At 40.3% G+C, this 13,996-nt stretch overlaps 1 long non-coding RNA gene across 1 annotated transcript in view; it reads right to left on the bottom strand.

Moving 5' to 3' along the window:
- Positions 1-459: 459 nt before the first annotated feature.
- Positions 460-13,996, bottom strand: part of LOC135414517 (uncharacterized) — a 31,689-nt gene continuing 18,152 nt past the window's right edge. Inside the window, exons 3-5 of the long non-coding RNA XR_010430704.1 lie at positions 8,175-8,347; positions 6,948-7,096; positions 460-3,310 (exon numbers count right to left, since the gene is read on the bottom strand). This is a non-coding gene — a long non-coding RNA (uncharacterized LOC135414517). The remainder of the gene's footprint in view (positions 3,311-6,947; positions 7,097-8,174; positions 8,348-13,996) is intronic.

Raw genomic sequence — 13,996 nt, 5'->3', positions numbered from 1 at the left:
CGCTTGGACCGAAGGAGAGCCGAGGGGCTTGGAGACCCCCTTGTGTATGTTGAGCAGAGATCCAGCTACAACAACCCAGTTACTGCTGCATGGAGGACAGAAGAGGAGCTGCTGCTTAAGGACTGGAAGGGATCTGTCCTTCTTTCCCTCCTGGACTTTCATTTGGAGGGGAGAAGAGATCTGATCATTGTAAATACATATGTCATGGTAGAGATAGTTGTGATCGTGTGTATAATGTGATATGGTATTTATTTGTACAGTCATTGTAATATATTTCCCTTTCCCCCCACTTTGAGTCTAGCATGTTTTGTCTGGAAAAAGCCCATCTCACATTAGGTTGAGATGTGGGAGGGGGGATGGAGCTAGGGAATTGGATTTTGGGGCTATCTCAAACCATGACACTATCTTTCCAGACTGCTGGCCCAGATGATTTTCAGTTCATTTAGGAGTCCATTCTTCAGTTTCCAGACAAGAAAGATACAAGCCCACATGGACCACTCATATCCATGTCAACAGTCCTTTCACTGCAGAAAGGAACTAGGTTATCTCAACACAGAATCATAAAAACATTGGAGGATTTTGGTTGGAAGTGAACTCAAGGCTGTGTGGTAGGATCCTGCTCAAGGCTGGGCTGACTTTGACACTGAGATAAGACTGGTCAGGGACTAGTCCAACTGAGCTTTGAATATTTCTGATGATTCCAGTGACCAAAATTGCCATTTCTATAACATGTACTTTTGCTAAGCATTTTCAAGAAGTCTCTGTCTTCTCTATACTCTATTAGATGGTAGAAATCAACAATCAGACTTCCCTGTAGCCTTCCCTTCTCTGGGCTGAACAAACCATGCTCTTCCCAGTCATCTTGGTGACCCTCCCCAAGAATTACTTTAATATGTCAGTTTTTTCTTTATACTGTGGACACATGGGAGAAACGGAGTGGTCAAACTGGTGTTCCGGATGTGGCCTCACAAGTGTCAAGAAGAGGGAAATCATCACCAGACCACCCTCAATCTGTTAGCTGTGATCTTTTAATGTAGTCCAGAACTCAGTCCAAGTTCATCTCCTTAACTATGATTTGCTTTGATAAATCTGTTGACTGCTCCTGATTACTACCTGTCCTTCATGTGTTCAGAAATGGATGTGGTCTGTTATTTTTCTAAGGACTGAAGTGGTGCTGATTAGCCTGAAGTTACCTAGATCCTCCTTCTGGTCTGTCTTAAAGTTGAGTGTAACATCAGCCCGTTCATCAGAGATCCCTCCCAAAAACCATGATTTTCCAAAAATTATGGCAAACCTCTAAAGCATATCAGCTGTACCTTTCAGCATGCTCAGGAGTCCATCTGGCCCTAGGGATTTTAATACACTGTTGGCTTCCCATACAGCATTGATGTGTGCAGAGATCTGGGAGCAGGTTTTCCCTGAGACAAAAAGTCATTGAGCACTTCAGCTTTTCCCATACTGTCTATCACTAGGTTTTCTTTCCATTCAGAAATGGATGCACATTTTCTCTGAGTTTCTTTTCACTTCTGACGTGCTTGTAAAACCACATCTTGTTAGCTTTTATGTTCCTCCCCAGTTGTAACTCCAACTGGGCTTTGGTCTTTCTGGTTTTGTCCCAACATGTCTGAGCAGTACTTTTATACTTTTCCTTTGTTGTCTGCCCTTGTTTCCACTTCTTATGTGCTTTGCATTTTAGCTCATTAAGAAGCTCCTTGCTTAGCCAAATGGGCCTCCTGCCAAAATTCCCAGTCTCCCTGAACAATGCCATAAACAAGTGGTGCATGTTGATCTCCAGGAAACTTGCTTTGGGCAATGAACTTACTGAGACCGGAGGGGGTAGGGAGAGTGAGATGGAATGTGCTGCCAATTTATTTTCCAATGAAGGAAATAAATTCCAACTTTCTTCAAGCGTGGATGATAATTCAGTATTATTCTCAAGGCTGAGGTGTTGCCCAGGTATCTGCATACAATCAACGTGATTTTTTAAATGAAGAGACTTTATATATGGTAGTGTGGTTATACATGGACTCTATTTGCACAGAATGGCTTCATAGGTGATGACCCTTTTCTGGAAGTTTAGGGGCAGATTTGGGTAGATGTTATAAGATTTCCTCAAAGTTGATACACTGGTGTTTCAGGTTCTGAGTGTATACCCCAACCCTTTTGCTTTGTTTTAAATTATGGATTGGTGAATAAATTATTGCAGAGGTAAGCGCACTGATCTTGGTTCTCTGTGTATTCTATCTTGTTCTTGATGCTGCTGGTTGTGACCAGCAAATTAGTGTTTTACAGAAAGTGATTAATGAAGCTCTGGTAGAAATCAATAGGGATTCTAGTTTTTCAATACAAATGACAAAATTTTCTTCGGTCTGTTGGTAATTATTTAGAATCTCCTTTTCATGGCGACTCCTACAGTGTCTTGTGGAGCACACTGTTCTTCCAGCTGTGAAAATGTCTGAAGAAATGTTTGTTATTGAAGGCAAAGTCTGGGGCCCTAAGTTTAAATGCAAGTGCTGGTCTTGGTGTCTAGTATTACTTCTCTCTACAATGTTCTTCTTCCTCTGATTCAAAGAATATAGCTTTGCATAGCTATTTGAACAGCTGCTCCAATCTGGTCCTTCATTTCTGTCTTCTCAAATTTAGCCACTTACAAGGCAAGAATAATAAAATCACAGAATCACAGCATAATTTAGGTTGTGAATTTCTTGAGGTAATCTATTCCAATCAGTTACTCAAAGCAGATCTAACTCAGGCTAGCTAAAGGCCTTGTCCAGTTGTTTACTTGTCTCCAATTTTGCCCATGTTCCACAGCTTTCTGAGCAACCTGTCCCATGGTTTTCTACTCTCACTGTAGATCCTTTTCCCCTAATATTCAGTAAAAATTTACATCCTTGCAACTTATATCTATTGCTTCTTACCTGCCACTAAGCACCTCTGAGAAACAGGTTTATACACTTCCCCTAGATAGATGAAGTCTGCACTAAGATCACCAGGCAGCCTTCTTGTCCTCAGACTTGACAAATCCCTTTCTCTCAGCCCCTCATACATCATGTGCTCCAGTACCCAGTCATCTTGGTAGTCCTTCTCTGTCAGTATCTTTTTCATACTTGAGACTCCAAAACTGGATCCAGTACTATGGATATGGTCTCACTGGTACTAAGTATGGGGAGACAATAGCTTCCCTTTCTAGCCTTGCCAGCTACACTATTGCTAGTACAGCCTGTATGTGGTTGGTCTTTGAGGGCTCACTGCTGACTCAAGTTCTACTTTGTGTTCAACAAAGCCCACAGGTCCTTCCAGCAAACCTGTCCTGTAAAAAATGAGGCCAAAAACGGAATTTAGCATCTCAGTCTTTACTGTGCCCCCTTGTCACTAGACTTCCTGTTCCACTGAGCCATGGGGTCAGAAGCATTTTCATTTACTTTTCTCTTTTTGTTGCCAACATACATCTATCTGCCTTTCACATCCCTTGCAAGTTTCCGCTCCAGTTGAATTTTCTTAATTCCATCTCTGCAGGCTCCCTATCACTCCTGGGAAGGTGTTCATATTTCTTCCTTCCATGCCCTTATCTGCTGCACTTAAGCTCAATTGGGAGACTCCTGCTCATTCATGGTAGTCAGCTCCTTCATTTTCTCGACTTTCTGCACATCAGAGTGGTTCTTGTGCTCTCAGGAGGTTGTCCTTGGAAATCAACCAGCTGTTCTAGGCCCCCTTGCCCTCCGGGGCAAATAAATAGTAGGACCAACTACTACTTCATAAGAGAAAGTTAAATTACTTTATTGTCCTTTCAGTTGATTGGCATGCAAAAGTAAGAAAGAAATCAGTTTCAGTAGGGCTAGAGTCAAGAGATAAAATGTGAGAACGGACTTGTGCTTAGAAGAAATCTTTCTCATTGCTTCTAAATCTGATAATTTCAGTTATCAAGCAAGAAAAAATTATATTAATAACTTTCTTTTTGTTTTCAATTTACTTTTATCAAAATACTATTAATTATCTCTACTAAGAGAAACTGTCTTTCTGTGAAAAGATGCAGCATGGAACTGACAATCAACCAAAAAGCCAAAAGTGATTATTTCCAGAATATTTTCCAGTTAAGACATCCTAAGTTGAAAACCATCCTCTGTAAAACTTCAAAAAATTGCTGCAGAAGAATAAACTATGCTAAGGTTTCTTACTAAAGCAGATTGGTTCTGAAAAGTCTGCTGAGACATGTTTTATTTGCTCTTGCATTTTTCTCTCCCTTATATTTAAACATAAGTTTTACATTTTGAGTCTCAGTGGCTAGTGAAGATATTTAAAACATATTCTAGTCTCACATCTAAAATAATACTCATGCCACTGTATGTAAGACTTGATGTTGCACAGTGAAGCTTGTACAAATTAAGTAATAAGAGTGATAAATTTTAAAATATCTGAAAAATCAGTTCTGAGTATGTTTGTATGTCCCGCTAAATACAAGCAGAATAGAGTCAAGTCCTAGCTCTTCTGTGATGCCATCCCACACCCTTTGTCCAGGACCAGGTTGAAGAACGTGGACAACAGTCCCTGAGGCAATTAACAGATGTCTCATCACAAGTGACAGTGACTGGAAGTTCAGGAGAACTGTCTTAAACATGCGGGTGAAGAAAAATCAAGATGGCAGTCATAGGGACTAAGCAGTGAAGTACTGTCCTCCAGGCCCAGCTCTGTCAGATGCTCCCAGAGGAGAACGCTGGGGGAAAACATTGAACTGAAAAAGTAAGTGATTTACAGCCTCATTCTCATAAAATGAGTGTCATTGTTCTTGTAGGCTAAAAAACTAGAGCAAGTACAATGGGCCACTGAGCTAAAAAATGCAGTACAAAGGAATTTTCATAATCTCGAACAGGAAAATCCTGCAGCTGGGAATATCTTAGTCCTGCAAAGCATTAGACTACCTTTGATATAGGTATCATGTATCTTGAATGAAATGGTACTTCAAAAATACCTTTTTAATGTAGAGAAATGACAGGCAGGACTTGGAGGTAAGGGAAACACTAGATTTACTTTTGTGTTGTTTGACCTTCATTTCGTTTGCGCTTTGTCTGCCATTCTTCTCCTTCTCAATGATTTGGACACTAAAAACCAGTGTAGTGATTAAGACTATTTTGGTATGGTTTGTATCAATTTTTTTTCTCCCTTCTATAATCTGCATGTCTCAGACAATGTCTGCATCCCAAGCAATTACTTCAGTATTGCTTTATTGTATGTGTCATTAGGGTTTAATCCGGTGCCATCCATTGAACTGCTGAAATTGGGCTTGGGGAAAAAAGAAAATATTATCTTGTGTAAAACATATGCACCAAACAGTAATGATAACCAGAACTACCCTAATCAAATATTTCCCTGTGGTCCTTATGGAGCTTCTGCTCCTCAAGTTTCACCAAATTTTTTCCTTTGATTTATTCCTGCAGCCTATCCCGGTTTACAGTTTCTGCATAACACAACCATTCCTGTTGCTTCAGATCCTGTTGATTTCTTATTAGTGCAGAAGACCCTTTAAATCTGCCATCGCAAATGCTCAACGAGCAACTGATGGTTTTGCAGATTTTAAGATGAATTTTTATTTCAGGTGCCTAAAAACAGAGATGAGTATCTAGTGGGATTTTCAAATGCCCATCATCACCTAGATCTCATAGCTTTTATCATTTCTTCTGCATTTTCAGAAGACAGTTTTGTCTCTTTGGCAGGCATTCAAGGTCAAGCTGGTACACAGACTGAAAACACAGAGGAGAATTATAATCCATTTTTGCAAAGCTCATGATGTCTGAATTTGGAACTTGGATTTAGGCGTGGTTTAAAATTAAAACACCTTCGTTCTGTTAAACTATACTGTTTACCTAATAAATCAACTGTGACTTCTGGTTTTAGAAGAAATTTCAATTTTCTTCCAGTTTCTCATAATATCTAACTTCCTGCAGAGCTGCTGCATTGTTCATCCAAACTCACATAAAGCAGCAAAGGAAAACATGAATAATCAGAACTGTGCTTATTAAATCATTAGAAATTGTCCATCTGCTGATGACAAAGAGCTGATATAACTTGGAAGGCTGCGCTTTAGCATATATCATGAGATAGCTACATTCTGTGAATGTGTATATGTATAACTGGAATTTCTTACAATAGAAACAAATCTATGAATAAATTTTTGCCGATTAGGATCAGATAAAATGCACAGCTTTCTATAAAGTCTTATAAAGGTACATAAATAATTGTACTGCACTCTCTTGGCTACTGAAGCAGGCAGGAGAATGAACATTCCTTGGACCATCAGAGCTGTACAACTATAATTGTTCTCTCTGTAGCATGTCAGAATAGCACCTGGTAAACCCTGGTACTTGACTAATGAATAGCAACCACCCCATCATATTTTGTACAGAAAATGATCCTGGGCAGAGTTTCAGCTGACAGATCTTTCCCTTGACATCTCCTGGTGTCAACTACTTTTTCCTCTCCAGCCAGTCAGTGAAGAAACTGTGGAGTTTGGTAGTAATTGAGCACTGAATGAAAGAGATTAATACAGTCAAGCATAAAATATCAGTGCAATTGAACACAGTGGTCTAATGTCACTCCTGCATGCAAACATACCCAGTATATGCAATATTTAAGTCTGAAATTCTTTTTAGCTTGGTTTCCTCAGGAAATGAGGAAATATATTTGCTTCTGTAAATATAGTACATCTTCAGACACATTTCCTCCTCTCTCTCCAAACAATGTTGAACCCTAAAGGCCAAATTTATTTCATAATAATCATATCTAAGATGGTGATCTCAGAACATTCAACTCTGGTAAAAAGAAAGACTTCACTAACAACACTAGTGGTTGAAGTGGACCTACTTTTCCCCATGGAGAGGAGCAACCCCTTCTGTCCATAGGCCTATGGCTCCTTCCCCAGCCCTCTATCAGCATGCCACCAGACTAGAGCTTACCTGGAAATCTCTTCTTTCCAGTGGAGTTGGATCACTGATAGTTAAGGGTAAAGATATTCTCAGATCTACCGTGGGAGTTTTCTTTTCAACAGGCAATTTAATTTTCTGGAAATTTCCAACAAGCAAAAAGATCAGTATGGGACTACTTTCTGCCAAAAGAATGCAGAGTGTAAAAGAAAAACAATTAAGACAGGGTAGAAAATATTGCTATGTTAGCCATATTACTTCCAGGCCTCCAGGAGCATGAATATATTTTAAACATGGTATTGCAAAGCACATGTATAGGAGTTCATCCCTAATATTTCTTTTGCCTCTTGACTGCTCTTTGCGCCGTCCTTCAGTTTCCTTGCCCTGTCACAAAATGCAGTGCAGCAAATTGCATCCAGCAACAGTCAGTCAAACTCCAGATGCTAACAGCTACTAATTAGTAAGGGAGAAAGGGAGAACACTGTTTTGCTACCTGTTGCCATAGCATTTAATAGACTCTGCTCCCTCAAACCCCAGTTTCCCATTCCTAGTGCCCCACAGGTGCCATTAGTAGAGAATATTGGTTCCCAAGATGAGGTCTGCTGATCACAGATGAGCTGCAAAGCCGCACTTTGAAAGGTTTCCTAATTGGTAGCACGTCAGTGTTTTCCAAGCTGCCACCGAGAATTAATGCTCCCTCACTAGCTGAGTGAGAGCAGGTATATTCTCCAGCATGCAAAAGGCCCATGTTACGTCCAGCTGCTACTTATTGGTTTGGGGAACTTACAGCAGAGGAGTTCATTAGAGGAATTTCTTGTTGAGCAGTACTATGTTGCTTCAATAACAAGCTGTATCTAGAGGCAGTACTTCAAAACTTTCCCAGTTCTTGTATGAGGTTTCAATACTATCAAACCAGGACAAAACCTGCATGTTGTCCTATACTTTTAAAACACACTCCAGGGCATTTCTGAAGTACAATTACATACAACCACTGTTTGTTCATGCATTTGGGTTTTGACTTTTTGTCTGTGTTTGCTGAACAACCATTTGTACCCAGGGAAAGTGCTATTTGAAAGAAGCTTATTGCTGAAAGTCAAGGTAAACCTGTGTCATGGTTTAAACTCATCAAGCAACTAATCCCCATGCAGCCACTCACTCATTCCCCCACAAGCTAGGGGAGAGAATAGGAAGAGTAAAAGTGAGAAAACTCATGGGTTGAGATAAAGACAGTTCAATAGATAAGGCAGAAATCACACTCACAAGCAAAGCAAAACAAGGAATTCATTCACCACTTCTCCAGGGCAGGCAGGTGTTCAGCCATCTTCAGGAAAGCAGGGCTCCATCACATGTAATGGTGACTTGGGAAGACAAGCATCATCACTGTGAATGTCCTCCCTTCCTCCTTCTTCCTCCAGCTTTATATGAGCATGACGCTGTAAGGTATGGAATATCCCTTTGGTCAGTGAGGTCAACTGCTCCAGCTGTGCCCCTTCCCAACTCCTTGTGCACCCCCAGACTCCTTGCTGGTGGGGTGGTATCAGAAGCAGAAAAGGCCTTGGCTCTGTGCAAGCACCGGTCAGCAATAGCTAAAGCACCTCTGGGTTATCAACACACCAGTACAAATCCAAAACATAGCTTTGTCCAGCAACACCATGAAATCGTTCTTCTACAGAATTGGTTTACATGGAAAAGATTTATATAGTTATGTGCTAGAAAATTCAAAGGCTGGCCTGTTTTCTCTATCTATTCACCAACATTGGTTCCTGTTAATGTTTTCTATGCGGAAGATGGAACATACCTATTTCAAAATGCCCATATTAATTACATTTGCACAGTAGCAAGCATTTTGTGAGAAGTACTAGTCACAAAGGGATACTAAAAAAGACCAGGAAATCTTTAACAACTTTTATCACCAGCAAGAAATGGACATGATCTCCTAAAACTGTTCTGTTGTTCTGAAGACATATCCATTAAAAACATAACTGCTATAAATGAGGCTCATTATAGTAATCACTCCACAAGAAGCAATTTTCTACTCTAATTTTTCAGTGCATCAAATGCCTAACTTTGCAGACTATGTTTGTATATTCATGTGATCAGTTAAAATTTGCACCACTTCAAAAGAACATCTTTTTAAAAAGTTGTTGAATTTAACATTATCATTCTCTAGAATCCTTCTCTATTAAATGGGTAATTGTGGTAAGGAACAGCCTTCCTCTTCCAGTCCCAACAACACAGTTTGTATGTATAACTGAAGTTTTCCCTGTCACTGTTGACACAGCAGTGTTCTTGGCAGTCGCAGCAGGGGACGGAGGGAGTTCCATCTTTCCCCATCTATTCTCTACTCTGGTTTTGTGTCTCCAGCTCCACTTTCTTGCATGATCATTTCACCCTCTCTCCTTTGTCTTACTGTAACTATTCCTTCATTATCCCTTCTTCCCGTTCCTCTTCACCGGAGAGCACCTTCATTCACTCCTCTTCTATCAAAAACCCATGGGCCCTGGGGTATTCAAGCTCCTTTCATGCCTTCTGTGGCTTCTCTGATCTCTCGTCACATGTCCTTGCAATTTTGAGGGCACAAATGGCCACCACATGCTGAAGGAAGCTGAGGCACTGTGAAGCACTTAAGCACAGGAATTTAACAACTTCCTTAAACTCTTTTTATGATTCATCTGATAATAACCCCTGTTTGCCTTCCCCTAATCTCAGACCCAAGTGTCAGCTGTGATAATTCAGGTTTTTAATCCACAACTCTGATGAAAGGGTTAGCTGAGTCCCAAACAGTTACTCAGGAGGAAAGGACACCGATGTTACCTACCCTAATTTCTGAGCCGACAAGAAAATGCTGGAGTTTCAGGGTGTGCCTGGGCTATTACAAGTGAAAATAAGTCCCACTCATCACAGCAGTGAAACCCATTAATGAAAATCTTATGCTGTATCCTTTCACTGTACTGAAAATCTTTTGTAAATATTGTGACTGATGAGCTGTCAAGGAAGAAAGAAACATTGTCAAACTCACATCAACTCTCCAAATTCCTGTCTGCTGGGAAGCTTTTCAAGATGACGACAAATGGCCACTCTGCATGGAAAACTAGCCTCAGCTGGTATCCCACTCCCACGTTTGGGAGGGGGTAAGAGAAGACAGAAAAAAGTCACCTTCATAAAGCTCAAGAGCCCTCTTTTATCCATGAAATCCCTGCATTCCTGCTGAAGACTGTGGGTGCAAAATGGTGCTGGCTGACTTAGGCATCAGCCTCATGGGTTTTCAACCCTACTGAGAAGCAATGCAATACAGCAGGAAAAATCTACCAATTCAGAAGACAAGAGCTTTTTACTAAACCTCTTCATATAGGTAGGTACCACAATGTTAACCCCTTGAAATCTTTCCTCTCAGTAAAGCAATGCTTGTTCCTGCTTCCACCTGAGAGGTAATTGCAGAAGTCCTTCTCCTAAACACATAGTCAGGCAATCATCAGTTATCCAGTCTCACAGAGCTGTGTTTCAATGAATATAATTACCCTCCTCATGCCAGGAACTCCCACTTCATTGAGAAGTTTAAATTCAGGGGCCAGCCTCCTGTGTGGTAGGTGTGCTGCCATCCTATGCACTGAGGTTTAAAAAGAAGGTAAACATCCAAAGTCAAGGAAAAAAAATTCTGGAGTATTGTGAGGGGTCATAATATGCTGACACTGAGAAATGAAAATCATCACATTCTCACAGAACAGAGGAAAACTTTTCATCATCTGTTAATGCAAAGGAAACATTTTCTGCTCCCTGTTTTTTTTCCCTTATGCTGAATATACCAGCTCAGTGCTCAATTAAAATGTTTCACTTACTTCTCACTGCTTAGAAATAAAAGCAATGTGTTGTATCAGTTTAAAGGGGGGGAAAAAACAATGCTTGACGAGCACAGGACTAATCAAAATTAGTTCATTAGGCTCCACTCAAATTATGTTTCTTGCTATGCAAGGCAACCAAAGTGGTTTAAGGATTTTGAAATAAAATTGTTAATTGTTTCCTTTTTTTCCCCCCTTCTGATGCAATTTTTCTTTGATAGTTTGGGAACACAGTACTAATTGAAAACCTTTCAGAAGAACTTAGTGCTACTCTACAGTCTGTGAAGCTGAGACAGACATTTAAACAAAGTGAAATGGAACACATCCAGTTGGGGAGAGGCTGTTATTCATTCCAGCAGGGATTTCAAGTACCACATGATCACCCATCTCCAAAATCCTCATTATGTGCCTGAAATATCTGCCAAAGTATGTTTTCTCTATACAAGTTACTAGGAAAGGAAATCAAAGAAATCAGATACTGTTGCTGTTGAAAAATACTTTGTGGAAGAGATAGAAAGGAGAAATTATCCAATAAAGAAATAAAAAAGTTTAAAAAGAATGAAAATTAATAAGTAGCTGTAGACTATTGTTTAGGAGTTATAGAAAAAGGCAGAGAAGAACACCAAAGCTAAAAGGTATAACCAGGGTTGTGGTGATGGCAACAAAGCAATGCACACAAAAAGTGTATTCAGTGTTTTGTTGGGGGACCAAGAGAGGAGAGATGCTGTTTAGAAGAACATATGAAAGTGTATTTCATGAAAAGCATCATGGGTTCTTAGAATTAAAGACTATTGACTCTTTCCAGAGGCTGAAAGGCTGAGTTGTTTCCCTGTAGTGTAGGTCCAACAGTTAGGTTTGGAATACATAAGAGACTTTCAAAGCTGAAAATTTGGAGCAGCAATATTGAAAACAGAAAAGCTGTTATTTTTTAAAAGCTGTGTGCATTTATCATGGTGCTGAGCATCTCATTTGTGTATAAAATAACCCAACACGCAAGGGCAGAGTGTCTGTGCATAATAAGAGAGTGCAGAGGGAGTAGAGACAGAATATCTGTGATTCTTTACCAGATCTGGAAGCACAAAACATATTCTCTCCATTGTCATAGCATCAGAAGTGCAAAGTCTGACTATCCTTACTCTGAAAGCATCTGGGAATTAAAAAAAAGGAAGAAAAAAGTAAACTGAGTAGAGAAGGAAATCTTTTTTAAATTATTCCGGTTTTTATTATTTCCAGTTGCTGCGACTAACCTAAGCAAATGCAATTTAGAGACGTTTTCCCCTTTAACACATTTTTTAATGTTTATCTGCTATCCTCATCACTATATGGTGTTAATGGGTACACCATCTAGTGTGTTTTATGGTACATTTAAACCAGACATCCGGAGAAATAGCCATCAGAGTACTTATCTCTAACACCTATTGTAAAAACAGACTTAATAAAATGAGAACAAATAACAGTGCTGGCAATTACCCTTATCATGTGTATTCTGGCAAGAAAGGTCAGAAGGTTGTTGGTCTGTATATATATGAACTGATTTTCTCTAATACAGTTTCTCACCTGATTTCCCATAGGTTTTTAGAGGCTTTTTGTTTGAGGGGAAATGGGGAGGGAAAGTTGGGTTAAGCTACAATATGCTAGACAATAATCATGTAACTAATATGAGAATGTGGTCCCCCTACCAGGTAGTCATTTATGTTAACAAAGAGAGAAATAACCTGTCAGAGTCTAGAAAGACAAAAGGCTCAGTGATTTCACAGATTTTACAGATATGTAAGATGTGGACAGAGAAGTCAGTCTCAGCTTTACTGTCACACCAAACTTCAACAATGAATTTAATATTCTTTTTTGTTATAGATCTGTTCCAGGGAACATAATTTTATTGTTTTCTTTTTTTTTTCCAGGTCGGTTCAGAACAGAGCTCGTATCTGTTGTATGCAGCTCCAAGGGTCACAATGCTCAATAACTCCCAAAGTATAATCATATAGGAACTGAAGTAGTAACTACACAGAAATAGATTAAATCAGTACACAGGTAATTCTCCTTTTCTCAGAGTTCAGACCCAACTTTAAGGAACTACTATGAAGATGGCAAAGAGAGCTTTAAAAAAAAGTTGCTGGGGAAGGGGAATCTCAAACCTATCCCACTGGCATCATTTTGATGCCAGTGTCAGCAATAGATACCTAGAGCTTAGAGAATGATCGCAGGTCCACAGGAGAGCACCTGAAGAGCAGCACAAAGAAATTCAAGCCATTCCAGCCAGTAATTCACTTCATTAGGGGGCCTCTTAAATGCCTCTGTGCAAATGAATGTAGCAAAAGAATTAAGGAGAGGAGTTAAAAACGTGTATAGGCCTACAAGGCTATGATCTTATCAGAGTCACTGAGATATGGTGGGATGGCTCCTATCACAGGAGAGTGGGAATGGAGGGATACAGGCTCTTTAGAAAGGACAGGCAAGGGAAATGAGGAGGTGGTGTCATCCTCCATGTCAATGACCAGCTGACATGCCTGGAACTCCACCTGGGGCTGGATGAGAAGCTGATCAAGAGCTTATCGGTCAGGATTAAAGGAAAGGCAAGGACAAGTGAGATAATAAAGAGGATCTGCTACAGGCCACCTGACCAGGAAGACCAAGGAGATTAGGTCCTCTATAGACAGATAGGAGCAGCCTCACATTCACAAACCTTGGTCCTCATGGGGGATTTCAACCACTCTGAGATCTGTTGAAAGGACAACACAGTAGGCAGAAGCAATCCAGGAGGTTCCTGGATTGCCTTGATGATAACTTCCTTCTCCAAATGATAGAGCATCCACAAGGAGAGGTGCTATGATGGACCTTGTTCTCACCAACAAGGAGGATCTGGTGGGGAATGTGAGGCTCAAGGGCAGCCTGGGCTGCAGTGACCATGAAATGGTGGAGTTTGAGACCCTTAAGGTAATGAGGAGGACACACAGGAAGCTCACTACCCTGGATTCAGGAGAGAAGACTTTGGCCTCTGGCAGAATTAAATCTGGCTAAGGACACCAATAGAACAAGAAAAGCTTCTATAGGTGCATCAGTGATTAAAGGAAGACGAGCAAATGTGGGCCCTCTCTGGAAGGAGACAGGAGACCTGGTAAGTCAGGATATGGAAAAGGCTGAGGTACTCATTTTTTTGCTTCAGTCTTCACCTGCAAGTGCACAAGATGCAGAAGGCACAGGCAGGGACTGAAAAAATGAAGAACCGCTCTCTGACCATCTAAGGAA

The sequence above is a fragment of the Pseudopipra pipra genome, chromosome 5, assembly GCF_036250125.1.
Source record: "Pseudopipra pipra isolate bDixPip1 chromosome 5, bDixPip1.hap1, whole genome shotgun sequence".
Classification (NCBI taxonomy): domain Eukaryota; kingdom Metazoa; phylum Chordata; class Aves; order Passeriformes; family Pipridae; genus Pseudopipra; species Pseudopipra pipra.
Note: the sequence above shows the minus strand (reverse complement) of the source record. Positions and strands in the feature narration are given on the sequence as shown.